This window comes from Monodon monoceros, unplaced genomic scaffold (assembly GCF_005190385.1).
Source record: "Monodon monoceros isolate NGI ecotype Baffin Bay Population unplaced genomic scaffold, NGI_Narwhal_1 Super_Scaffold_18, whole genome shotgun sequence".
Classification (NCBI taxonomy): domain Eukaryota; kingdom Metazoa; phylum Chordata; class Mammalia; order Artiodactyla; family Monodontidae; genus Monodon; species Monodon monoceros.
Window position 1 is genome coordinate 21,625,116 of NW_021703774.1, and position 26,902 is coordinate 21,652,017.

Below are 26,902 nucleotides of genomic sequence, written 5' to 3' on the forward strand. Positions count from 1 at the left end.
ACCGATATGTACAGACATTTTCTCAGAAATTTAAACAATCTTTCTCTGAAGAAGTTTTCCTGTGGAAAAACATGGACTCAACTAATGCATCTTTTTTTTTTTTAAGATTTTTTTTTTGATGTGGACCATTTTTAAAGTCTTTAGTGAATTTTTTACAATATTGCTTCTGTTTTACGTTTTGTGGCTTTTTTTTTGGCCTCGAGGCATGTGGGATCTTAACTCCCCGACCAGGGGTCGAACCCGTACCCCCTGCATTGGAAGGCGAAGTCCCAACCACTGGACCGCCAGGGAAGTCCCTAATGCATCTTATAGCTCTGAAATTGCAAATTTTATAGCTCAAAGTAACTTTGAGGTCTTTGGTTACTTTTCAAATTTAGAAAAATAATTTTTAAAAATGCTTATGAGAAATTATTAAAGAATCCTGAGCTTTATTGATCCACAGGCTAGAGGAAGGGAGAGGAAGACCATTGCAAGATCTGACAGAGATTTAGCTTTTAGTCTCATCTCTTAAATGTGCTTCCAGGTGGCAGTGTAATTTTAAGGTGACTCACATTCAATTTTATTATTCACCTGAAAGAGACCTGAGTTCTAGCTAAGTTTCGTAGGGCACTGCCACCGTATCCAGCGGAGCCTGAATTACTAGATAGTTAACACTTCAGAGATCCCTGTTTGTTCGTTAACTTTAGACTTCTTATTAAAAGCATTGTTATTGTTTATACAAAATTAAATTTTGCAAAGTCGTTTGTAATAATTTATGAGGCCCATAGCAGTACTGAGGACAAGCTTCTGAATAAAATCTGTAGCTTTCATAAAGGAAACAATGACTTAGTGGTAGCCACAGACACGGCTTACACTTCATGAACAAAAGTAAAGGATGAAAGGCAAAAGAAACTGGTCTCAACTGGTGTCTAAACTCAATATATATACCCCAGCTTTTCTATAGTTTATGAGACCGAGACTGCTGTTACTAGAATTCTGAATTTATGAAGTCCACGTGTGCACACATTTTTCTCTAAACTAAAGTACAGCTGGAGAGTCTGTTGTCTGAACTCTGGATTTTTTTAGAGCCAGGTTTCAAGTCCATGGCAGATGAATGATTCTGAAATACCACTCTACATACACTCAGAAACCTTCAGTAACACCGCATTACCTAGAGAATACAATCCAGAGTTTATCTTGCTCTCTGTAGATTGACCTCAATCTTTCTCTTTGACTTTGTCTTTTCCTACCCCCTTTCTGAACCCTTCACTGCTGTTCCCCAAATGTGCTGGGCTCATTTCTTCTGAGTCTGACCATACCTCCTACCTTCTCTCCATCCTTCTGATCCAAGACTTGGCTCCTTTCTCACCTCCTCGGGGGAGCCTTTCCTGACTTCCAGCCTCCTTGCCCTCCTGAGTATCATTTATTTAACCTTCCAATATTGAAGTCTGCTTGCAATATATATATATATTTTGCGGTACGCGGGCCTCTCACTGTTGTGGCCTCTCCCGTTGCGGAGCACAGGCTCCGGACGCGCAGGCTCCGGACGCGCAGGCTCAGCGGCCATGGCTCACGGGCCCAGCCGCTCCGCGGCATGTGGGATCTTCCCGGACCGGGGCACGAACCTGTGTCCCCTGCATCGGCAGGCAGACTCTCAACCACTGCGCCACCAGGGAAGCCCTTGCAATGTTTTTTAACTTGGTAAAACCCCTTCTTCAAGTTATCAGAGAGGAGCCTTTCTAGATTGCTGTCCCCTTGATTTGCCTTCCCCTTTTCACCCTCATCCTGGAAAAAACTGAGATGCATTTATGAACAAAGGTCCAAGCTGTCTTTTAGGGGGGAAAAAATTGAATGCATATTCAGGTATTTGATTCATTTATCTTGTTTCTGTGCTATTTTACCAAATCTTTATATGACCAAGCCTGTGCTAGGTTCCAAATAAGAGGCAACTTACTGTCCTACAGATATTCAAGCAAAGGCTTTCAGGGATATTACAGAGTAGGTAGTTGAACTAATTGAGTCTAAAGACTTTCCAACTACAAGATATCTGTGAGTTATGTACATATGCATCTCCCAATTAGAGTTTAAATTCTTTGAGGTAGGATCTGTGTATTGTTCGTCTAAGCCAGTGCTTTTAGATTGTGGGTCCTGACCTATCTGTGAGTCATGAAATCAGTGTATTGGTCATGATTACAATTTAAAAAAATGAAATGGAAAAGTGAGAAAGAGTAGAAAACATCCAAGTCAGTCATCCATAGGAAAGGTCATTATTATTTTGTGGAAGTTCTGTTTCAATGACAGATATATATCTATGCTTTACAAAGTACAATATATCTCTTCTGTAGGCCATTCTCAAAAAAGTTTCCAAAACACTCATCTAGGACATTCCTGACTGACAAAAAGGCAACTCAGGAAATTGGTGTTAGATATCTAAATGACAAATCACAAGTTCTGTCCACGGCAGTGTCTTAGCTGTAAAAATTAAAAGCTACTATATTAAAAAAAAAGCTGAGATAGTATAGGTGTTTATAATAAAACATGAAACCAAATTTTCTCAAAAGACTTTGTAAAAAAACTAGAAGAGACTATTGTTCTTCTGTCAAGTTTTAAGTTTGGTGTCTCAACCTGGTACTTAGCATCATCAATATTATTCAATTTATTCAATTTCTATTTGAAGAGGTAGTTTTCAGAATCTCAGGTATCCCTGGAGAGGGACATATTTGTGTTTACATTTCTAGCTTCATTCCCAGCTTTTCTTTGTTTGGGGTTCTAAAACTGGGAAGCTGGACTTGTTGGATTTGGGTGAACTTGGGAGAATTCAGGAAAGAGCACTATTCTTGAAGTCAGAACACTTAGTCAGCTGATTGACATTGGGCAAGTCATTTAACTTCGCTGCCCTGCACTCATTTCATGAATGAAGTGGGGATAATGGCACTGGCCTACCTGCCTCAGAGAATTGATCTGTGAGTCAAATGACATATCAAATATAACAGATCGTTGGGAAAAGACTATCTTGAAAGGTTTCAAAATATAACTTAAATCCTCCATCATTTCAAAAAGGATTTGAGGCAATGAAGTTCAAAGATATAAGAAGATTTTATAATTACTCATATGTCTGAGCTGTGGACTCTAGTCACTTATTAACCCCAACTCTGCCACTCAACTGTGTTCCTGTGTACCTCTAGCCAGACAAGTCTGAATGTTGTCTTTATATTGGTGGTCTTCCATGGACGGGGAGTTTCCAATACCCATGTAGTAGAGTGAAGGGCACAGTTACCTGGCAGTTTTACCCACTGTTCCATATATGTCTCTCCAGTGCTTGCTTATTTTCCCCCTTCTACAAACATTCCACTCATGCTACAAGAATCTAGTGTCCTCCTGTGAGGGGAGAAGGGGTGGCACACTGGGTGGATCTAAGTGCAGAGACAGGAGCCTTATATTCAGAAGTGAACAGGTGGAAGTATTCACTGTCCTCTAAGCTGAATACCATCCTTTTCTCCAAGCAAACTAGATTGTTCTTCTCCCGCCACACAGCTGGGTTAGACTGCTTGGAGTAGCTTGTTCTTGCTGCACTGTAACAAAACGCATGTAACACTAAATGGGTGTGCAAAGATGTTCACTGTGTGTGCAGAGATATTCACTGCAGCACTGTTTGTAGGAGCGAAAAGAATGGGGTCATCACCATGTGCTGTTATGGAAGTAGTATCAAGATATATAAAGTAAAAGATGCCTATAACGGAAGTGTGCATAATGTAATTCATTTGGGTAAATAAATGAATATATACACATACTTTTTTTCTGGTAGGATAGAGGAGCATAAGACAGTGGTTTACCTTTGGGTGGAAGGACTTGGGTGGTTGAGGAGGGAGGTTCCTATTTTTCCATTTGATACTTTTCTGCAGGGTTTGCATTTTCTAACTACATGTAAGGTTTCTTTTTTTTTTTTTCTGCAGTACTCGGGCCTCTCACCGCTGTGGCCTCTCCCGCTGCGGAGCACATGCTCCGGACGTGCAGGCCCAGCAGCCATGGCTCATGGGCCCAGCCGCTCCGCGGCACGTGGGATCTTCCCGGACCGGGGCATGAACCCGTGTCCCCTGCATTGGCAGGCGGACTCCCAACCACTGCGCCACCAGGGAAGCCCATATGTAAGTATTTTTTAAGTGTCAATAAGGGTTATTTGGATTTTGTTTTTTTTGGTGTTAATAAGTATCATGTTTTTAAAGCACTCATGTTCTTAAAAGCACACTCAAAACCAAACTATTCATGAAAATTAATCATAATAAAAAATGCCAGAGGAAGCAGTGTTGTGTATAGTTGATGACATTAAATATATTTGCTTTTTTTTTTTTTTTTTTTGCGGTAAGTGGGCCTCTCACTGTTGTAACCTCTCCCGTTGCGGAGCACAGGCTCCGGGCGCGCAGGCTCAGCGGCTCCGCGGCATGTGGGACCCTCCCGGACCGGGGCACGAACCCGTGTCCCCTGCATCGGCAGGCGGACCCTCAACCACTGTGCCACCAGGGAAGCCCTATTTGCTTTTTAAACATCTCCTTCTTTCCCATTACCTGCACCTCTTATATTCTCAGACTGTAGATGCTGCACACGCACACACACCCGTCTCTCATTTGGTTAAATTCATCTGGGGAATAAAGGGCAAAAAGACATTCCTATTTATTAACTTTGAAAAGTAGATAAATAATTAATAGCCCCTAGAGTCCGTGGACAGTGGACAGCAGGCCCTTTGGGCAGTCTTCCTTCTTCTCAGGTTCCTATATGTGGTTCATCCCTCTGGCACTATGATAATAGTAAATAATAATCAATGGGAAAACACAATTATGATTGTTAACAAACAAATGCTAATTATTATGAGAAAATATGTGTTCTGATTATGTATACACAGCCCATATAGAGGTAATGGTCTAATGACTAGACTTTTAAAAATTAAAAATGTTAAAGACTGTAGTAGGTGATTATTCATAAAGTTGAAAAGAAAACTGTTGAAAGGGTCCCGGCATTTATTCAATTAATTTTATTTCAAAATTGTGCTCTTTACTGAATAATACTAAATGTATATGCAAATGTGACATAGTAGCCTAAATTTAAAAAAAGAAAAAGAAAAGAAAAAAGAGGGACTTCCCTGGTGGCACAGTGGTTAAGAATCTGCCTGCCAAGGCAGGGGACACGGGTTCGACTCCTGCAGCGGGAAGATCCCACATGCCTCGGACCTACTGAAGCCCGCTCGCCTAGAGCCCGTGCTCTGCAAGGAGAGAAGCCACTGCAATGAGAAGCCCGTGCACCACAGCGAAGAGTAGCCCGTCGCAACTAGAGAAAGCCTGCTTGCAGCAACGAGGACCCAACACAGCCAAAAAATAAATAAGATAAAAAAGCTTAATGAACTCGTGAATGCCAGTCATTGACAACAAAAGAGCAAAACAGTAGCTCTTAGCTTCTTTTTGTGGCTTGTGGAGCGGTCCTTGGCTAAATCAAGACCAACAGGGTTTTAGGACTTGCAGTCCCTTTAATACTAATGGGGTTTGTATCGTCACGTAAGAGTACCCTTTCTATATACATATCTGAAATACAAGGATGTCCACTTTCTTGCTATACCTCTGACCCTTTATCTCGGAGTATCTTTTTCTCTATTCCTGAATTACTGACATATATTATAAAAATAGCTAGAAATAGGTGTGTTTGTAAGGTTTAGCCACAGAGTTTCAACAACACCGCTCGTTTCCTTTTGTTTCCTAGTGTCCACTCTTTCCATTCTTATCCTTTCTTTCCTGTGATGGCACATGTCCATGGCAGGGCTTCCGTCATAATCAAACAATACGAAGAGTTAACACTAACCAGCCTTTGTTTTAAGTGCTTTACATACATTGTACTATTTTAGCCTTCTCATCAACCTTATGAGGTATGTACTATTATTACCCCCATTTTACAGTTGATAAACTGAGGTACAGAAAACTTGAGGTCACATAGCTGGTGTGTGGGAGAGCTGGATGCACAGGCTTCAGAACTGGTATCAGTCTGAAAAGTCCCCTTTGTTTAAAGGGGCCAAAAGAAGAAATAAACAAGTCCTATAAATTGATTTTTCAACTTTGCCCTTTTTGTGTACATGAAAACTTGGTCCCTCACCTTTGAAGCCCTCATCATCTCATTGGCCTAATTAGTGGTAGATAAGTGAGTATGTGAGGGCCAGTAAAAGGTTTTCCTCCCTCCAGAAGCTACCACTAAGAGTGCCTGAAAGCTCCTTATCAGAGATAGAGTTCATTTCTCCAATAAGTCCTTGTTGAAATGCAGCGTTTTGCATAGAAGGGATAGCACACTAAAACTAGGTGTAACCTGGAGATTTGTGTATCCATTTAAACGTCTTCATCTTAAAATAGTGAATGAGGGCCAGAAGGAATCAATGAGTTTAATTTCCTTTCAAAGCGGGAAAGCTCCAAACCTAGAGGGCTTCTTGGGAGACACATTAAGTCAGGAGGCCTCATCCAGCTTGTTTTTGCAACTACTTGTATCTATCTAGTGAGGGTTTCTAAACTGTGTAAGCCTGTACTAGTCTAGGATCGTGGAATAAGGAAGAACCAGCCTTGATTTATACAGGAATTCATACTTCATTGCTTTACTCCTTTAACAGCTCCAGCCAGGTCAGCTGGCAAACGAAGATAGATATCTAACTGAGATGAGGTCAGACAGCATATGCATAGCATCCAGTGGTAGGACAGGAAGGGCCAGCTCAGGGAGGCTACCAGAGCTCCTGTTGAGAGTTTACTTTCGTAGGGAGGGCAGCCAGGCTGCTTAGAGACCTCACATTGGCATGTGCCCCGAAGAAAGTGGGTAAATGATTGCTCTGCCATATCCAGGTCCCTGGAAAGTTTCTTTTTTAACTGCTTCTCTGAGAGTAGTCACACTATGTCACCTATGCTAGTCTGTGCAGCAGATGTGGTGTGGGTTCTCCTGTTTCAGATACTCTGCTTGGTAACGAGGAAATGGCCTAGATGACTTCTGAGGTCCCTGTAGCCTAAGGGTTCAATGTTTCTGGTTTCCATCGTCACTACATAATATTACTTGGTTAGGTTGCAGAGGGGTAGAAGAGAGGAGTCATAAATAGCCCCAAAGCATAAAACCTTGGCTATGCCATAGCTTTAAAAAAAAAAAGGTTTTATTATGCAAGATTTTAAACATATACAAATCTAGAATAGTACAGAGATTCCCATTTCATCCATCCTCCCTCTTCTGATTATTTTGAAGTAAATCCAAGCTATTATTTTATTTATAATATATGTATTTATACTTCACTATGTAGCGCTAAAAGATAAAAACTCTTTTTGAAAACATTGCCACAATGCCATCATCATACCTAAAAAACTTAGTAATCCCTTAATTATCATCAAATATGCAGTTAGTCTTCAAATTCCCCCAGCTGTCTCACATATTCTTTTTTAATGGTTGGCTCATGTGAAGCAAGGTCCAAACAGGATCCACGCGTTGCATTTGGTTGATATATTTCTAAAATCTCACTTTTTTTAAGGAAAAATTTTTATTGAAGTATAATATACAGAGAGGCGTGCACAAATCCTTATATACAACTCAGTGAAGTTTTTCTTATGAAACCACCACCTATGAAATAGAACTTTACCAGGACCCCAGTAGTACCCTACTGTAGTTTTAATTTGCATTTCTCTGATGACTGATGACGCTAAGTCCTTTTAAAATATTTTTTTGGAGCCATGTGTATATTCTCTTTAAAGAAGTGCCTTTTACAAATCTTTTGCTCCTCTCTCTCCCTTTTAAAATTGTGTTTCATTTTTCTTATTGATTTGTGGAATTCTTTATATATTCTGAATACGAGTCCTTTGTTGAATGTATGTACTGCATATTTCTTCTCCCACTGTGTGGCTTGCCCTCACTCTCTTAACGGTGTCTTAATGAACAGAAGTTCTTAATGAAATCCAATTCATCAATTGTTCCCTTTATGATTTGTGCTTTTCGTGTCCTGCTTTAGAAGTCATCCCCTTGCCTCAAGGGCATGACGATATTCTAAGTTATCCTCTGGAAGTTTCAATGTTTTGCTTTTCCAAATTATGTCTACACTCCTTCTAGAATTTAGGATTGTGACGGGTGTGAGATAGGGGTCAATGTTAATTTGTTTGTTTTAATTTTATTTATTTATTTATTTTTGGCTGCATTGGGTCTCCGTTGCTGCACACGGGCTTTCTCTAGTTGTGGTGAGCGGGGTCTACACTTTGTTGCAGTGCGGGGGCTTCTCATTGCAGTGACTTCTCTTGTTGCAGAGCACAGGCTCTAGTCACGCAGGCTTCAGTAGTTGTGGCATGTGGGCTCAGTAGTTGTGGCTCACGGGCTCTAGAGCGCAGGCTCAGTAGTTGTGGCGCACAGGCTTAGTTGCTCCGCGGCATGTGGGATCTTCCCTGACCAGGGATTGAATCTGTGTCCCCTGCATTGGCAGGCAGATTCTCAACCACTGCGCCACCAGGGAAACCCCCGTTAATTTGTTTTTCCATGTGGGTACCCAGATGATCTAGCACCATTTTTTGTTATTGTTTATTTATTTATTTATTTGGCCATGGCGTGGGACATGCGGGATCTTAGTTCCCCGACCAGAGATCAAACTCTGGCCCTCCACAATGAGAGTGTGGAGTCCTAATCACAGGACTGCTAGGAAATTCCTGATCTAGCGCCATGTTGAAAAGATTCCTTTCTCCTCTGTCCTGCAGTGCTATCATTATCCTAACTAGAGGCCTGTACATGTGTGGGTCTGTTTCTCAACTCTCTTTGTTTTGTTGGTCTATTTGTGTATCTTTATGCTTTTTTTTTTTACATCTTTATTGGAGTATAATTGCTTTACAATGGTGTGTTAGTTTCTGCTTTATAACAAAGTGAATCAGTTATACATATACATATGTTCCCACATCTCTTCCCTCTTGCGTCTCCCTCCCTCCCACCCTCCCTATCCCACCCCTCCAGGGGGTCACAAAGCACCGAGCTGATATCCCTGTGCCATGTGGCTGCTTCCCACTAGCTATCTACCTTACGTTTGGTAGTGTATATATGTCCCTGCCTCTCTCTCGCTTTGTCACAGCTCACCCTTCCCCTTCCCCATATCCTCAAGTCCATTCTCTAGTAGGTCTGTGTCTTTATTCCTGTCTTACCCCTAGGTTCTTCATGACATTACTTTTCTTCTTAAATTGCATATATATGTGTTAGCATACGGTATTTGTCGTTCTCTTTCTGACTTACTTCACTCTGTATGACAGACTCTACGTCTATCCACCTCATTACAAATACCTCAATGTCGTTTCTTTTTATGGCTGAGTAATATTCCATTGAATATATGTGCAACATCTTCTTTATCCATTCATCCAATGATGGACACTTAGGTTGTTTCCATCTCCGGCCTATTGTAAATAGAGCTGCAATGAACATTTTGGTACATGACTCTTTGAATTATGGTTTTCTCAGGGTATATGCCCAGTAGTGGAATTGCTGGGTCATATGGTAGTTCTATTTGTAGTTTTCTAAGGAACCTCCATACTGTTCTCCACAGTGGCTGTATCAATTTACATTCCCACCAACAATGCAAGAGGGTTCCCTTTTCTCCACACCCTCTCCAGCATTTATTGTTTCTAGATTTTTTGATGATGGCCATTCTGACTGGTGTGAGATGATATCTCATTGTAGTTTTGATTTGCATTTCTCTAATGATTAATGATGTTGAGCATTCTTTCATGTGTTTGTTGGCAGTCTGCATATCTTCTTTGGAGAAATGTCTATTTAGGTCTTCTGCCCATTTTTGGATTGGGTTGTTTGTTTTTTGTTATTGAGCTGCATGAGCTGCTTATAAATTTTGGAGATTAATCCTTTGTCAGTTGCTTCATTTGCAAATATTTTCTCCCATTCTGAGGGTTGTCTTTTGATCTTGTTTATGGTTTCCTTTGCTGTGCAAAAGCTTTTAAGTTTCATTAGGTCCCATTTGTTTATTTTTGTTTTTCTTTCCATTTCTCTAGGAGGTGGGTCAAAAAGGATCTCGCTGTGATTTATGTCATAGAGTGTTCTGCCTATGTTTTCCTTTAAGAATTTGATAGTTTCTGGCCTTACATATAGGTCTTTAATCCATTTTGAGTTTATTTTTGTGTACAGTGTTAGGGAGTGATCTAAGCTCATACTTTTACATGTAGCTGTCCCGTTTTCACAGCACCACTTATTGAAGAGGCTGTCCTTTCTCCACTGTACATTCCTGCCTCCTTTATCAGAGATAAGGTGACCATATGTGCGTGGGTTTATCTCTGGGCTTTCTATCCTGTTCATTGATCTATATTTCTGTGTTTGTGCCAGTACCATACTGTCTTGATTACTGTAGCTTTGTAGTATAGTCTGAAGTCAGGGAGCCTGATTCCTCCAGCTCCGTTTTTCATGCTCAAGATTGCTTTGGCTATTCGGGGTCTTTTGTGTTTCCATACAAATTGTGAAATTTTTTGTTCTAGTTCTGTGAAAAATGCCAGTGGTAGTTTGATAGGGATTGCATTGAATCTGTAGATTGCTTTGGGTAGTAGAGTCATTTTCACAATGTTGATTCTTCCAATCCAAGAACATGGTACATCTCTCCATCTATTTGTATCATCTTTAATTTCCTTCATCAGTGTCTTATAATTTTCTGCATACAGGTCTTTTGTCTCCTTAGGTAGGTTTATTCCTAGATATTTTATTCTCTCTGTTGCAATGGTAAATGGGAGTGTTTTCTTGATTTCACTTTCAGATTTTTCATCATTAGTGTATAGTAATGCCAGAGATTTGTGTGCATTAATTTTGTATCCTGCTACTTTACCAAATTCATTGATTAGCTCTAGTAGTTTTCTGGTAACATCTTTAGGATTCTCTATGTATAGTATCATGTCATCTGCAAACAGTGACAGCTTTACTTCTTTTCCGATTTGGATTCCTTTTATTTCCTTTTCTTCTCTGATTGCTGGGGCTAAAACTTCCAAAGCTATGTTGAATAAGAGTGGTGAGAGTGGGCAACCTTGTCTTGTTCCTGATCTTAGTGGAACTGGTTTCAGTTTTTCACCATTGAGGACGATGTTGGCTGTGGGTTTGTCATATATGGCCTTTATTATGTTGAGGAAAGTTCCCTCTATGCCTACTTTCTGCAGGCTTTTTATCATAAATGGGTGTTCAATTTTGTTGAAAGCTTTCTCTGCATCTATTGAGATGATCATATGGTTTTTCTCCTTCAATTTGTTAATATGGTGTATCACGTTGATTGACTTGTGTATATCAAAAAATCCTTGCATTCCTGGAATAAACCCCGCTTGATCATGGTGTATGATCCGTTTAATGTGCTGTTGGATTCTGTTTGCTAGTATTTTGTTGAGGATTTTTGCATCTATGTTCATCAGTGATATTGGCCTGTAGTTTTCTTTCTTTGTGACATCCTTGTCTGCTTTTGGTATCAGGGTGATGGTGGCCTCGTAGAATGAGTTTGGGAGTGTTCCTCCCTCTGCTATATTTTGGAAGTGTTTGAGGATAGGTGTTAGCTCTTCTCTAAACGTTTGATAGAATTCGCCTGTGAAGCCATCTGGTCCTGGGCTTCTGTTTGTTGGAAGATTTTTAATCACAGTTTCAATTTCAGTGCTTGTGATTGGTCCGTTCATATTTTCTATTTCTTCCTGATTCAGTCTTGGCAGGTTGTGCCTTTCTAAGAATTTGTCCATTTCTTCCAGGTTGTCCATTTTATTGGCATAGAGTTGCTTGTAGTAATCTCTCATGATCTTTTGTATTTCTGCAGTGTTAGTTGTTACTTCTCCTTTTTCATTTCTAATTCTATTGATTTGAGTCTTCTCCCTTTTTTCCGTGATGAGTCTGGCTAATGGTTTATCAATTTTGTTTATCTTCTCAAAGAACCACCTTTTAGTTTTATTGATCTTTGTTATCGTTTCCTTCATTTCTTTTTCATTTATTTCTGATCTGATTTTTATGATTTCTTTCCTTCTGCTAACTTTGGCTTTTTTTTATTCTTCTTTCTCTAATTGCTTTAGGTGCTAGGTTAGGTTGTTTATTCGAGATGTTTCCTGTTTCTTAAGGTAGGATTGTATTGCTATAAACTTCCCTCTTAGAACTGCTTTTGCTGCATCCCATAGATTTTGGGTCATCATGTCTCCATTGTCATTTGTTTCTAGGTATTTTTTGATTTCCTCTTTGTTTTCTTCAGTGATCACTTCGTTATTAAGTAGTGTATTGTTTAGCCTCCATGTGTTTGTATTTTTTACAGATCTTTTCCTGTAATTGATATCTTGTCTCATAGCGTTGTGGTCGGAAAAGATACTTGATATGATTTCAATTTTCTTAAATTTAGCAAAGCTTGATTTGTGACCCGAGATATGATGTATCCTGGAGAATGTTCCATGAGCACTTGAGAAAAATGTGTATTCTTTTGTTTTTGGATGGAATGTCCTATAAATATCAATTAAGTCCATCTTCTTTAATGTATCATTTAAAGCTTGTGTTTCCTTATTTATTTTCATTTTGGATGATCTGTCCATTGGTGAAAGTGGGGTGTTAAAGTCCCCTACTATGAATGTGTTACTGTAGATTTCCCCTTTTATGGCTGTTTGTATTTGCCTTATGTATTGAGGTGCTCCTATGTTGGGTGCATAAATATTTACAATTGTTATATCTTCTTCTTGGATTGATCCTTTGATCATTATGTAGTGTCCTTCTCTGTCTCTTGTAGTAGTCTTTATTTTAAAGTCTATTTTGTCTGATATGAGAATTGCTACTCCAGCTTTCTTTTGGTTTCCATTTGCATGAAATATCTTTTTCCATCCCCTTACTTTCAGTCTGTATGTGTCTCTAGGTCTGAAGTGGGTCTCTTGTAGACAGCAAATATATGGGTCTTGTTTTTGTATCCATTCAGCCAATCTGTGTCTTTTGGTGGGAGCATTTAGTCCATTTACATTTAAGGTAGTTTTCGATATGTATATTCCTATTCCCATTTTCTTAATTGTTTTGGGTTCATTATTGTAGGTCTTTTCCTTCTCTTGTGTTTCTTGCCTAGAGAAGTTCCTTTAGCATTTGTTGTAAAGCTGGTTTGGTGGTGCTGAACTCTCAGCTTTTGCTTGTCTGTAAAGGTTTTAATTTCTCCATCAACTCTGAATGAGATCCTTGCTGGGTAGAGTAATCTTGGTTGCAGGTTTTTCTCCTTCATCACTTTAAATATGTCCTGCCAGTCCCTTCTAGCTTGCAGTTTCTGCTGAAAGATCAGCTGTTAACCTTATGGGGATTCCCTTGTGTGATATTTGTTGTTTTTCCCTTGCTGCTTTTAATATGTTTTCTTTGTATTTAATTTTTGACAGTTTGATTAATATGTGTCTTGGCGTGTTTCTCCTTGGATTTATCCTGTATGGGACTCTCTGTGCTTCCTGGACTTGATTAATGACTTCCTTTCCCATATTAGGGAAGTTTTCAACTCTAATCTCTTCAAATATTTTCTCAGTCCCTTTCTTTTTCTCTTCTTCTTCTGGAACCCCAATAATTCGAATGTTGGTGCATTTAATGTTGTCCCAGAGGTCTCTGAGACTGTCCTCAGTTCTTTTCATTGCCTTTTCTTTATTCTGCTCTGCAGTAGTTATTTTCACTATTTTATCTTCCAGGTCACTTATCTGTTCTTTTGCCTCAGTTATTCTGCTATTGATCCCATCTAGAGTATTTTTAATTTTATTTATTGTGTTGTTCATCATTGTTTGTTTCATCTTTAGTTCTTCTAGGTCCTTGTTAAATGTTTCTTGCATTTTGTCTATTCTATTTCCAAGATTTTGTATCATCTTTACTATCATTATTCTGAATTCTTTTTCAGGTAGACTGCCTATTTCCTCTTCATTTGTTTGGTCCTGGTGTGTTTTTACCTTGCTCCTTCATCTACTGTGTGCTTCTCTGTCTTCTCATTTTGCTTATCTTACTGTGTTTGGGGTCTCCTTTTTGCAGGCTGCAGGTTCGTATTTACCGTTGTTTTGGTGTCTGTCCCCAGTGGCTAAGTTTGGTTCAGTGGGTTGTGTAGGCTTCCTGGTGGAGGGGACTAGTGCCTGTGTTCTGGTGGATGAGGCTGGATATTGTCTTTCTGGTGGGCAGGTCCACGTCTGGCGGTGTGTTTTGGGGTGTCTGTGACCTTATTATGATTTTAGGCAGCCTCTCTGGTAATGGGTGGGGTCGTGTTCCTGTTTTGCTAGTTGTTTGGCATAGGATGTCCAGCACTGTAGCTTGCTGGTCGTTGAGTGAAGCTGGGTGCTGGTGTTGAGATGGAGATCTCTGGGAGATTTTCGCCGTTTGATATTATGTGGAGCTGGGAGGTCTCTTGTGGACCAGTGTCCTGAAGTTGGCTCTCCCACCTCAGAGGCACAGCACTGACTCTTGGCTGCAGCACCAAGAGCTTTTCATCCACACGGCTCCTTAATTTGGGATGATTCGTTTGTGTATTCAGGTATTCCACAGATGCAGGGTACATCAAGTTGATGGTGGAGCTTTAATCCGCTGCTTCTGAGGCTGCTGGGAGAGATTTCCTTTTCTCTTCCTTGTTCACACAGCTCCCAGGGGCTCAGCTTTGGATTTGGCCCCGCCTCTGCGTGTAGGTCGCCTGAGGGCGTCTGTTCTTCGCTCAGACAGGACGGGGTTAAAGGAGCCTCTGATTCGGGGGCTCTGGCTCACTCAGGCCATGGGGGAGGGAGGGGCACGGAGTGCGGGGCGAGCATGCGGTGGCGGAGGCCGGAGTGACGTTGTACCAGCCTGAGGTGCGCCGTGCGTTCTCCCGGGGGAGTTGTCCCTGGATCCCGGGACCCTCACAGTGGCGGGCGGCACAGGCTCCCCGGAAGGGGGATGTGGGTAGTGACCTGTGCTCGCACACAGGCTTCTTGGTGGCAGCAGCAGCAGCCTTAGCTGCTCATGCCCATCTCTGGGGTCCGCGCTTTTAGCCGCCGCTCGCGCCCGTCTGTGGAGCCCCTTTAAGCAGCGCTCTTAATCCCCTCCCCTCGCGCACCAGGAAATAAAAAGGGAAGAAAAAGTCTCTTGCCTCTTCGGTAGGTCCAGACTCCAGACTTTTCCCGGACTCCCTCACTATAGTGGCGCACTAACCCCCTGCAGGCTGTGTTCACGCCGCCAACCCCGGTCCTCTTCCGGGGCTCCTACCGAAGCCTGAGCCTCAGCTCCCAGCCCTGCCCGCTCCGGTGGGTGAGCAGACAAGCGTCTCGGCTGGTGAGTGCTGGTCGGCACCGATCCTCTGTGCGGGAATCTCGCCGCTTTGCCCTCCGCACCCCTGTTGCTGTGCTCTCCTCCGCGGCTCCGAAACTTCCCCCTCCGCCACCCGCAGTCACTACCCGCGAAGGGGCTTCTAGTGTGTGGAAACCTTTCCTCCTTCACAGCTCCCTGCCGCTGGTGCAGGCCCCGTCCCTATCCTTTTGTCTCTGTTTATTATATTTTCTTTTGCCCTAACCAGGTACGTGGGGGGTTTCTTGCCTTTTGGGGGGTCTGAGGTCTTCTGCCAGCGTTCAGTAGGTGTTCTGTAGGAGTTGTTCCACGTGTAGATGTATTTCTGTTGTATCTGTGGGGAGGAAGGTGGTCTCCGCGTCTTACTCTTCCGCCATCTTTCCGGAAGCTCCCCACTCTATGCTTTAATTGACAAAAGTTTTTGCTAATACCATGCGGCCTTAATTGCTATACTTTTATAAGTTTTGCCATCTGGTAGTGTAAATCTATCAACTGTTTCTCTTCTTCAAGATTGTCTTGGCTATTCTTGGCCCTTTGCGTTTCATAGAAAAATAGAATCATCTTGTCAGTTTACACAAAAAAATTTCTGAGATTTTGACTGGAAGTAAGTAAAATCTGTAGATCGATTTGGGGAGAACAAATATCTTTGTAATATTGAATCTTTGTGTCTAGGACTATGGCATATTTCTCCATTTATATAGGTCTTTAATTTTTCCTCGTAATGTTTCTTGATTGTCTGGGTAGATCTTGTACATCTTTTACTAGATTTATTCTTATGTATTGGATTATTTTAATTGAATGAAGGATTCTTTAAATTCTATAGTGCTTTACAATTTTCAAGAGTTTCACACACATGATTTCATATAATACCATCGTAACCCCTTTAAAAAATTCCCTTCCCGTACATTGCCCCTCCCCCTTCCCTCTCCCCACTGGTAACCACTAGTTTGTTCTCTATATCTATGAGTCTGCTTGTTTTTTGTTTTATTCACTAGTTTGTTGTATTTTTTAGATTCCACATATAAGTGATATCATATAGTATTTGTCTTCCTCTGTCTGACTTATGTCACTTACCATAATGCCCTCCAAGTCCATCCACATTGCTTGATGCTCCTGCTATGAACATTGGAGTGCATGTATCTTCTCAAACTAGTGTTTTTGTTTTTTTTGATATATACCCAGGAGTGGAATTGTTGGGTTCCTATGTATTGGATTTAAAAAAATTATATAAGTTTCAGGTGTACAACAGTACAATTCAACATCTGTATACATTACAAAGTGATTCACCCCAAAAGTCCAGTTACCATCTGTCACCATACAAGTGACCCTCTTCACTCCTTTCATGCACCCCCAGCCCACTTCCCCTTTGGTGACCACCTATCTGTTCTCTGTATCTATGAGTTTGTTTTTGATGTGTTTTATTTCTCCATTTGTGGGTTTTTTGTTTTTGTTTTTTTTAATATTCTCCATATGAGTGAAATAATACAGTATTTGTCTTTTTCCTTCTGACTTATTTTAGTTAGCATAAAACCCTCAGGGTTTATCCATGTTGTCACAAATGGCAACATCTCATTCTTTTTTGTGGCTGGGTAGTATTCCGTTGTATACATGTATTACATCTTCTTGATTCATTCATCCATTGATGGACACTTAGGTTATTTCCATATTTTGGCTATTGTAAGTAATGCTGCAGTGAACATAGGGGTGCATATATCTTTAAAAAAATTGAGGTATAGTTGTTTTACAATATTATATTAGTTTCAGGTATACAACACAGTGATACAAAACTTTTATAGATTACACTCCTTTTATAGTCATAAAACATTGGCTATATTCACTGTGCTATATTCCCTTGTAGCTTATTTATTTTATACATAGTAGTTTGTACCTCTTAATTCGTTACCCCTGTCTTGCCCCTCCCCCTTTTCCCTCTCCCCACTGGTAACCAGCAGTTTATTCTTTATATATGAGTCTGTTTCTTTTCTGTTATGTTCACTAGTTTGTTTTATTATTTAGATTCCACATGTAAGTGATAACATACAGTATTTGTTTTTCTCTGTCTGACTTATTTCACTAAGCATGATACCCTCCAGGTCCATCCATGTTGTTGCAAATGGCAAAATTTCCTTCGTTTTTATGGCTGAGTAGTATTCCATTGTGTATATCTATCTATCTATCTATCTATCTATCTATCTATCTATCTACCATCTATCGCAGTATCACATCTTCTTTATTCATCTGTTGATGGACACTTAGGTTGCTGCCATACCTTGGCTATTGTGAATAATGCTGTTATGAATATTGTGGTGAATGTGTCTTTTCAAATTAGTGTTTTTGTTCTCTTTGGATATATACCCAGAAGTGGAATTGCTGGATCATATGGTAGTTCTATTTTTAGTTTTTTGAGGAACTTCTATACCATCTTCCATAGTGGCTGCACCAATTTACATTCCCACCAAGAGTGCACAAGCGTTCCTTTTTCTCCACATCCTTGCCAGCACCTGTTATTTGTTGTCTTTTTGATTGTAGCCATTCTGACAGGTATAAGGTGATAGCTCATTGTGGTTTTGATTTGCATTTCCCTGATGATTAGTGATGTCGAGCATCTTTCATATGTCTGTTGGCCATCTGTATGTCTTCTTTGGAAAAAGGTCCATTCAGTTTGTCTGCCCATTTTTTAAAAATTGAAGTATAGTTGATTTACAATGTTGTGTTTGTTTCTGGTATACAGCAAAGTGATTCAGTTATACATACATATGTGTATGTGTGTGTGTGTGTGTGTACACATATATATTCTTTTTCAGATTCTTTTCCACTATGGTTTATTACAGGATATTGAATATGTTTCCTTGTGCTATACAGTAGGACCTTGTTGCTTATCTCTTTTATATATAGTAGTTTGTATCTGCTAATCCCAAACTCCTAACTTATCCCTCCCCTACACCCTTTCCCCTTTGATAACCATAAGTTTGTTTTCTACGTCTGGGTCTATTTCTGTTTTGTAAATAAGTTCATTTATATGATTTTCTTAGATTGTACATATAAGTGATATCATATGGTATTTGTCTTTGTCTGACTTACTTCACTTAGTATGATAACCTCTAGGTCCATCCATGTTGGTGCAAATGGCATTATTTCATTCTTTTCTTAGAGCTGAGTAGTATTCTGTTGTATATATATACCACATCTTCTTTATCCATTCAGCTGTCAGTGGACATTAAGGTTGCTTCCATGTCTTGACTATTGTAAATAGTTTGTCTGCCCATTTTTAATTGGATGGTTTGTTTTTTTGCTGTTGAGTTGTGTGAGTTCTTTATATATTTTGGATGTTAACACATTGTTGGACATATCATTTATAAATATCTTGTCCTATTCAGTCCTTTTTTTTTTTTTTTGATGGTTTCTTGTGCTGTGTAAAGGTTTTTTTAGTTTGATTAGCTCAATTTGTTTATTTTTCCTTTTGTTGCCCTTGTTTGAGGAGACAGATCCAAATAAATATTGCTAATGCTGATGTCAAAGAACATACTGCTTGTGTTTTCTTCTAAGAATTTTATGGTATCAGGTCTTACACTGAAGGCTTCAATCCATTTTGAGTTAATTTTTGTGCCTAGTGTAAGATAGTGGTCTGGTTTCATTCTTTTGCATGTGGCTGTCCAGTTTTCCCAACACAATTTATTGAAGAGACTGTCCTTTCTCCACTGTATGTTCTTTGCTACTTTGTCGTAAATTAATTGTCCTTATATGTGTGGGTTTATTTCTGGGCTCTCGATTCTGTTGCATGTATTGGATTTTTTAATGCTAATATAAATGGCATCATGTTCAAAATTTGATTTTCCTCTGCCTGTCCCAATGTTAAGACTATGGACAGGTACTTTATCATCAAAGATAAATTAAAAGTCCATATCAGAGCTATTCTTTAGTCTTGAATTTAGCATGTTTTTACAGTTTATATTTGCTTTTTACTTACAAATAATTTAACAATACAGCTGGTTTCCTTCTTTTAAAGGATCAGATTTAAACGCTTCCTTTGGAGGGATTGAGAAGTGGGTGGCTCCAGAAGGAAATTTAGGCGAGGATCGAAGGATTCTCCTGGGAAGAGCTCATCCTACGGGAGTGGAAGCCAGGCTGGACCCACTTGACCCTGTAACAAAGCCCTGCTCCAAGGGAGGGAGATCGCGAGGTGTCTGTCACTCATGTGTCTTCTAGCCTGGGTGCTCCTGGACTCAAGTCTCAGTCCTTTGGTGTGAGGAGGGAAGGCTGCAAGTGAAAAATGCAAAGAACTCTTTTATTGGTAATTTCAGAAAGCACTGGGCATGCGCTGTATTGCTGTGTGACCCCTTTGATATCACATTACAAAAGGAGGACATTGTCCCTTACCTTATAACAGAACTCCTGTCTGTCGCTTTGGCACCTTATGGCAGGAGTCACCAGAGGCTTCCCCAGTGCCAGCAGGAGCAGTGGTAGTAGGAATAATAGCTTACATTTATTGAGTGCTTGTTACTTGTTACCGTGCTAGGTACTGTTCTAAGTACTTTATAAACATTAACTCATTAACTCATTTAATCATCACAACTACCCCATGAGGTAAATTAGATAATATTATTCGTATTTTACAAGGGTGGAAACTGAGGCACAGAGAGGCTAGGTAACTTGCCTCAGGTCACACAGCTTATAAGTGGTAAATCCAGGATTCAAACTCAAGCTAGCAGGCACCAGCGCCCAATCTCTTCACATTATATAGCCTCTCAGGTGGCAGCAGCGGATGGGGGCTAGAGTAGGAGAAAAGGAATAAACTGGGGATCCTTGAAGGGTGTCTGGCCAGGAGCCTACTCTACTTGTTTTTCAGCACCTGTGAGATAGCCTGTGAGGGCTGTAAGCAATATCTTGGGGTGGGGGTGAGGGCTGCTTTCGAGGGGTCTGGGGGCTAAATTAACAATTAACGTCAAGAGAAGTGGTGAGGTAATCATAATGGGATCTGTAGATCAGATTTACAGACTTCAAAACATGACATTGATTTGTTTTTCAATTTTATCACTTTAAAATTTCCTTGGAATAAGTGGAATCATGACTTCTGGTCTGTTCTTTCTCTGAGGTGACAGGCACATCTATATTTAGACCAATAGTCATGCTTCTGTGGTGATGGATAAGTGTGTGCCTCCAAAAATGGCCGTGCATCGAAATAATAACATGTGTTCTTTGCGAACCAATAAATAATTGACGTTGTAGGTTGGATGCACACACATCAGAGGGACTTCTATACAAATTTATTTGTTAAGCAGGGAAACGAACCTTTGTGCTAGGACCATAGATAGCCACCTGGGCAAGTGTCCATGAGCTCATGTAAGCGAGCAGACTCAGATCCAGTCACATCACAAACAGAATGAACCTAGGGCTTCCCAGGCCTGAAGCAGGAGAACCATTAATTTTGATGACACTAACCACAGCCTGGAGTTCCCTTTGACCGTATCCTTTCTCTCACCTCCCACGTTTCATGTGTCACTAAAGCTCTATTGATTCTACCCTTTTAATAGCTTTCACATCTGTCTTCTCTTTTCCTTCTCCACTGCCACTAGCTGGGATCCTTGACATTTGTTCACCTGGATTGGACAATAGCCTCCTGAATGCTTTGTTCTTTTCTCTGACTAGTTGCCTTCACTGCCATCAACATTATAAAGCATAAAACCCTCATGTCACTTCCCTACTTAAAAACATCTCAATGGCTCCCGTTGCTCAGAGGATTAAAATCTAACATCCAGAGGCTGGTCTACAAGGCTCCTTAAGAACTGGCCCACACCTCTCTTTCGAGGTCCCGTCTCCCTCATTTTGTCACTTGTGGCACCAACCATCCTAGACCTCCTGGGGCTCCTGGAACCCACGGTCTGTTTTCAGATTTGGTGCCTTTCTTGTGATGTTTCTCAACAGGGTGACTTCCCTGCCACCCTTTTTCTCACCTTTGCCCTTTCGGCCAACTCTTAACTTTCCTTAGAGACTGTCTTCGTACTTACCTTGGGTAGAAGGCACGGTATGCTTCTAAAAGCAGTTCTCTCACAGTATTGCACCGTATAAACATCTGTCTTCCCTGGTAGACTGTGGAGTCCTTGAAGGAGGATTTCATTCTTCATCTATTCCCAGTGCACCATAAATGCTTCACAGGTATTTGCTGGATGGATTCTTCCATTCATCCAAGCATCCATCTTTCTTTCAACTAATAATCATTGAGCAACTGCTATACGCAAAGCACTGTTCTAGTTGCTACAAAGCCATGCTGAAAAAGACACAAAATCCTTATTGCCATGGAGCTTATATACCAGCGAGAGAAGACAGGCAAGAAGAAAGAAAGAAAGAAAGAGGAAATAAATCAGGTGGTAGGAAGTGTAGGCAGAGGATTAAAGTAGGGTCATGTGACACAGAATGCATGGGTGTGTACTTTATGTTGGATGGCCAGAGAGGGCCTCTCTGAGGGCAGCCTGGAGGCTGAGGTCTGAATGAACTACCTGGTGAAGGTCAGGGTAATGAGCATTCTAAGAAGAGGAAACGGATAATACAAAGGCCTTAGGGTAAGAGCAAGCTGACTTAGAATAAACACTGGTTACCTAAAGCCAGGGCAACAGTGGGGCACAGTGAAGAAAATGTCTCTAGCAGGCAGAACTGAAGCGATAGGTCACAGCTGGTTTAGGAGTCAAAGGCTCTTTACACCATACTATTTATTGGCAGCTACTAATAGCAAAATAAAAAGGCGCTGTTGTTCACAACTGATGCACAAAAGCCCTTAGGAATGCAGGTGCCTGCGGAATACCCCTTCCCATTCCACTTGGAGCCAAGCTATCTGTGTCAAGGTGGCCTGTGTGAAGAAACTGTCCAGTTGTAATCCACTTGGCTTTCTCTTCTTTGGGCCTGCAGTTTGCCCAAGCCACAGTTCATATAACCAAAAGAATGTGAATACTTTTATTTGCTCTGAAATGTGTCTATTTTTTAACATATACAGTGGGAAAGGGCCTTTAATTTACCCGTCCCTCATTATTTTCCAGCTTAATAGTTTTTATTCCCTTCCTGTGCTGAAAAAAAGGTGCTGTATCTGAAGATCTGTGGGCTTTTGTACAGGGTGAGCGTGTGCTCATGTACACACGTGGGGCACAGCTGAGGATTATGTAACAAAACTGTTCCGAGTAGAGTTGGCTGATACTGAAGGCAACTCCAAATTTGGCAACTCCAAATTTCATCGCAGGTAGGCTGAGCATGAACTTGAAAGTCAGGAGTCATGGCTCAGGGCAGCCTGCTGGTCAGCTTTGTTTCCCAACTCAAAATGTTCCCTTGAAACCTTGGGTTTGGGTTCAAAAGACCCAAGAGAGTTCTGTTTCATAGAGAGGTGTTCCCTGCCACAGTCATGGTGATAATACAATTTTTATCTTCCCCAGTGTGTGGGTGGCCATCATGGAGGAGATCTGGTCTGATAAAAGTGTTCACATTCTTGTGGGTATATTAACCAAGTGGCTTGGCCACACCAAGGCCATGTCTAGACATCGTAATAGACCCTGCTATGGCACAGTGATCTATTTTTTGTGGGTTTTTTTTTCCTTTTAATTTTATTTCTGGTTGTTCTTGGGAGAATTGACCATCTAGAAAACTTACTTAACTATACAGTGTAATAATTTAGGATTGAAAGGAATTTTGGGTGTCTAAGCTTTTCAGACAAGGTGACTGCAGACCAGAAGGGTTAGGTGTCTTTCCCAGGGACAGACAGTGAGTTGGTGTCAGAACTTGGGTTCCTGACTCCCAGTCATACTGCCTTTAGTCACTGAAGGGAGGTAGCAAAGTGTGTTTTTTTTAAGCTAGTAGTCCATATTTTAAAATTGGGAGATTACACATAAAAATCTGGATTTCTGGTTTCTCCAGAAAGACTTGAGTCCACACTCCTGCAGGATTATCAGCATTAACAGTGGCTTCTACCTTTATACAGGTCGAAAGAGTACAGCTCAAGGTGATATTATGAAGCAGATCTATTTGGCATCTGTAAGGCATTGGAAGTTGCAGCTCTTGTGGAAGGATCTAATACCACGATCAGAAGAACTTTGGATACGTCTTTGCACTGTGACATTGTGGTATACGCTTGACAAGTTTTGCAAAGAGACTTTTATTTTTTTTTTTGCGGTACGCGGGCCTCTCACTGTTGTGGCCTCTCCCGTTGTGGAGCACAGGCTCCGGACGCGCAGGCTCAGTGGCCATGGCTCACGGCCCAGCTGCTCTGCGGCATGTGGGATCTTCCCGGACCGGGCCACGAACCTGTGTCCCCTGTGTCGGCAGGCAGACTCTCAACCATTGCGCCACAAGGGAAATCCGCAAAGAGATTTTTATACCGACTCTGCTGACTAATATTTCGTTTGTGAAGCCAGGAGCCTCCATAAAGGTTAAAAATTATTCAGCTATATTGTGTTGAACTTGATTGAAGTGTCATGAACAGTGTCTGGAGAGCAGAAGAACCAGTTCTCTCTTGTTGCAATGGGTTTAGTCTGTTTACTTTCCTGGTGCCCTGTCGCTGAAGCTGGGGCTGGGAGGCCTGGTGAGGAATGTTTCTTCTGGAGTTCCGACAGGCTCAGCTATTTGTCACAGCCTCTGAAGCTGCTTGGCTACAGGTAAGGAAGGCTGCACTACGGGAGGGATAATTATGGTCAGTGAGTTTGAGCTTTTAGCTTGGCCTTACTCTGCACCCAAACTCACGTCTGATTCAGGAAGTCTTCTATTTTTGTGTGTTCACATCAACGATTTCCTTACTCGCTTTATCAAAGGGAAACAGCCTTGGGTACCCGTGAGGAGATTCTGAATCCGGCCTTTTGCCTGGCTGAGTGCAGGGCTGGGAAGAAGGATTAAGTAGGGGGAGGAGTCATTGTCATTAGAATACCACACACATGGCCAGACCATACGCAACCGGCCCCATCTCCTCTGTGACTCACCTACACAAAGCATGATTAAACTGGAGGGAGCGGGTGGTAAGCAGGCATTGGTGAGGCAGGGGCCTGAATCCTTTCCCTTCCCAGCCTGGGGACCCCATTGGTTGTTCCTTTTCCAGAGGACCTAGAAGTCTGGGGATCTCAAGATACACCTTGACCAGTGAAGTCTGTCCTGGACTTGTGAAACCCTTGTTGTTTGAGTGGCCAAATGAGGTGGAACATGTGATGGATAGCCAGACTTTTCAGGGATGTGGAAGGCTCTTTGACTTACGGGGATCCAGTGGGTCCAGGATTATCCAGGAGTCACAATGACTGGGGTCTCCTTGAGGGAGATAAACCCAGAGAGATTAGGGTGGAGCTTCATGGTCCCTATCCTTGGCTTTAGTCTGGAGAGCATTGTCTTTGAAACAGTCAGGCTATGGTTAGCACTATGAGAGATTCTTTCTGTTCCATCCCTCTTATACCATATGTAACAGGATAATGGAAAAAAAAACAAACAAAAAAAACCCCTCAGTTGCCATACCAGTGTTGGCCACATCAAAGCAACAGTTAATATACTAGTCATGGTAAATTAACATGGATCCTGATATAAACATTGTTTTATCCATTTTTGTTTTTCAATGAACCGTTTGGCTTGTATATTCTGTTTGAAACATCAAACATAATGCATGATCATATTTGAATATGAATACTACCTATGTTTTGCTGATAACTGGGATTTTTATTATGGGTATGGCACCACAGGTGTATCATGTTAAATTACGTATATAGCACTTAAGGTGTATAGTGACTGAAATCATTACTGTTGCTTCATTTGGCCTATATAGGATGTACCAATTTAGTGGATGATGTCATTCAGATCACATAAAAAGTCCCCTTAATCTGCCTGTCCAAATTCGTGGAAATCACAGGTCTTGAGAAGTATTTAAATATCAATAACATTGTCCATGAAATGTTGAATCCTTCTTTCCTTCTCCCCTCTCCTTACACCACTTCCTACCTCTTCCACAAGCTTGGCATTGTTATTCACAGTAAACTTCCACCAGTGACAAGTCCCAGTACGTAGTGGGTCTGAACCCTTCCCTGGACCCATGGCCAGAAATGGGATGTGGTCCAGGGAACAGCCTAGACAAGCGCCAACTGGGACACGTGGCAAGGGTTCTCCTTCCTTTTTGACACCCTTCAGCTGTGCCTTCCCAGGGAGGAGGAGCCTAGGTCATCCTCCTTGCACAAGTCTGTGTTGTGACTGCATCAACATCCCCCTTTCTGCTGGGGTGGACGCTGGTGATTCCAGAAGGATGAGGCTTGCCATGGGTGGCATCTGGAATCCTCCAGAGTATGTTGACTTCTCTAGAGCCAGATGGGGGAAGCTAAAGAAGTGGCTGGGCCCCTGGAGGAAGACGAGTGTAACTACCCCTGGGCCACAGCCTCAAGACTGCGATGGCAGGTGCCCTGCCCGCAGCTCTCAAGCATGGAGGGCGGATGTTTTCTAGGCCAGCAGCTCTGGACAACAGCCGGGTCAGGCCTGGTAAAGGAAGTATACATGAGGAGATCAAATTGGAAGTGAATAGGAGACCATGATGTTCAAGGTTAGGTAGGAAGAGCTCTTGATACAGAACTGGATTTTCCCTTTTAAAACAAGGATGGCCATAGCTGAACCCTTCTCGTGTGTGTGTCCTCCTCTTGTGGTCACCCCTCCTCTGGTCTCCTGATTGAAGAGAGGAGAGATGGCCCTGGATTCCAAAAGTACCCTCACAACCATAGGAGGCCTGACTCTGCCCAGCCATTTTTACATTTCCTACGTGAAACTCACCAGCGCTTTGACAGCTTCTCTGAAGATCCAGGAGTGCGGGGCTTCCTTGGTGGCGCAGAGGTTGAGAGTCCGCCTGCCGAGTCAGGGGACACGGGTTCGTGCCCCGGTCCGGGAAAATCCCACATGCCGCGGAGCAGCTGGGCCCGTGAGCCATGGCCAGAGATCCAGGGGTGCCCAACTGAATGGGAATCTATGGTCGGAGAATGTAATAATTTTTTCCGCAGCTCCCTTTACTCTCTCCCTACCTAACCCTAAGTAGACAAAATATTGGGCCGAAGGGCCAAATAATCCTGTTTAGGATCTCGCCATCTCATTTCCAGCCGGGCACTTCCCCTTCTTGTAACTTTCCAGTGTGATTTGGGGAATACTATTGATAACTCTGACACCTGGTGGTCACTTCAAAAACTGCACTCTGGAAGGATCCAAGGTCCACTTCGATCACTTTTAGTTATTTTTGTTTTTCCAGTTACAATTTCAATGTAAATAACATGTACTTTATACATTAGTTATTATTATTAATTGAATTATTTATAAGTAAAATTCTTGCAAATGCATTCAACAGAATACACTTGAATAGAAAATTTCTGTGAAGATATACCAGAAACTTCATGTCATAGTCCTTAGGAAGTGAAGCTAGGTGTGGGGGGAGGAGATACTTATTTTACTTTACACCTTGTAGTTCTCTTTGAAATTAATTTTAAACAAAAAGGATGTGTTACTTTAATTGTGGCTGAACTACCCCACTTGGGCAGGAGGTCCAGAAGTCCAGGATATTCCCCTCGAGGGCTCCTACCCTCTCCTGGTTTTGTGTCCAAGGACCTGTAGTGCTTTCACGTGTTTTGAGGGCATGGAGTACGGCTAGACTCCCTCTGATCTTTTTTTTTTTAACATCTTTATT

General features: G+C 41.6%; 1 long non-coding RNA gene across 1 annotated transcript in view; it reads left to right on the plus strand.

The window, feature by feature from the left end:
- Positions 1-4,035: 4,035 nt before the first annotated feature.
- The window catches only part of LOC114899080, a 55,103-nt gene continuing 32,236 nt past the window's right edge, over positions 4,036-26,902 (plus strand). Inside the window, exons 1-2 of the long non-coding RNA XR_003794504.1 lie at positions 4,036-4,124; positions 23,204-23,876. This is a non-coding gene — a long non-coding RNA (uncharacterized LOC114899080). The remainder of the gene's footprint in view (positions 4,125-23,203; positions 23,877-26,902) is intronic.